Below are 1366 nucleotides of genomic sequence, written 5' to 3' on the forward strand. Positions count from 1 at the left end.
TTGGAAGCATCGGTTTCACTCTCATCTAAGCCAAAAACAATATCCAATTTTATATCCATTAAAGTAATGCCTTGTGACTCCAAGATTCTCCTTGCTGAGAAAGCTCATTTCAAGGTCCCTGAAAGAGTGATGAGGATGTAATTCATTAATGATTGACACTTCATATTTAGAGATTGCTGTTTTTAAAAAAGTGCTTCCTCATACATTTATGACCTCATTTGCTCTTCATTTATATAAAAAAGAAAACAATACCTATAAAAAAGTATTTTTACATGAACCGTTTCTCCCTTTATATAAAGGAGAAAACCAGCAATGTTTAAAAGAGGTAAAGTCCAGTAATGATTAACTAGTAAGCAGGACAGCTAGGACTCTTATCTGTTTCTGTTGAAACCCAAATCTCTTGCTTTCAAGACTTTCTCTTGTCTTTGGTTTACTGAAGTTTGAATATGATTTAGCTAGATACATTCGTTTGATTTTTTTCATTTTTAATTGAGGTGGAATTGATATACGACATCATATTAGTTTCAGGTATACAATGTAATGGTTCAATATTTGTATATATTGCAAAATGATCATCACAGTAAATCTAGTTAACATCCATCACCACACACAGTTACAGAATTATTATTTTTTTCTTATTGATGAGAAGTTTAAAAATCTACTCTCTGAGCAACTTTCCAATATGCAGCACAGTATTATTAACTATGGGCTTCCCAGGTGGTAAAGAATCTGCCTGCCAATACAGGAAAATGAAAGAGACAAGGGTTCAATTCCTGAGTGGGGAAGATCCCCTGGAGAAGGAAATGGCAGCCCATTCCCAATATTCTTGCCTGGGGAATTCCATGGACAGAGGAGCCTCTGTCCACAGGGTCACAAAGAGTCGGACACAACTGCATGACTGAGCACGTGCGCATGCATTATTAACTATAGTCACAAAAATGTATGGAACTCTTCCTGGATCTGTGCACCATCCACGCACAGGAGCCTTGCTTGTCTTCTCTGTACCATTCCCATGTTAGTATGCATGCTGTTGAAGCAAGCAGTGTTTGCTTGCTTCTTATTCTGCTTTGTGTTCTCTGAGCTTCCCGGATCTGTGGTTTTGTACTTTTCTTTACTGTTGGGAAGTTCTTGGCTATTGTTACCTCACTTGTTTCTTCTGTTGCATTGTGTCTCATCTCCTTCTAATTCAGTTCAGTTCAATTCAGTTGCCCAGTCGTGTCCGACTCTTTGTGACCCCATGAACTGCAGCACGCCAGGCCTCCCCGTCCATCACCAACTCCCAGAGTTTACCCAAACCCATGTCCATTATGTTGGTGATGCCATCCAGCCACCTCATCCTCTGTCGACCCCTTCTCCTCCTGCCCTC

At 39.7% G+C, this 1366-nt stretch overlaps 1 non-coding gene across 1 annotated transcript; it reads right to left on the reverse strand.

Annotated features, from left to right (window-relative positions):
- Positions 1 to 936: 936 nt before the first annotated feature.
- LOC139185302 (U6 spliceosomal RNA) lies at positions 937 to 1039 on the reverse strand. Its single transcript, XR_011568922.1, has one exon. It is a non-coding gene; the product is annotated as a U6 spliceosomal RNA (small nuclear RNA).
- Between the last annotated feature and the right edge of the window lie 327 nt (positions 1040 to 1366).

This window comes from Bos indicus, chromosome 1 (assembly GCF_029378745.1).
Source record: "Bos indicus isolate NIAB-ARS_2022 breed Sahiwal x Tharparkar chromosome 1, NIAB-ARS_B.indTharparkar_mat_pri_1.0, whole genome shotgun sequence".
NCBI lineage: Eukaryota > Metazoa > Chordata > Mammalia > Artiodactyla > Bovidae > Bos > Bos indicus.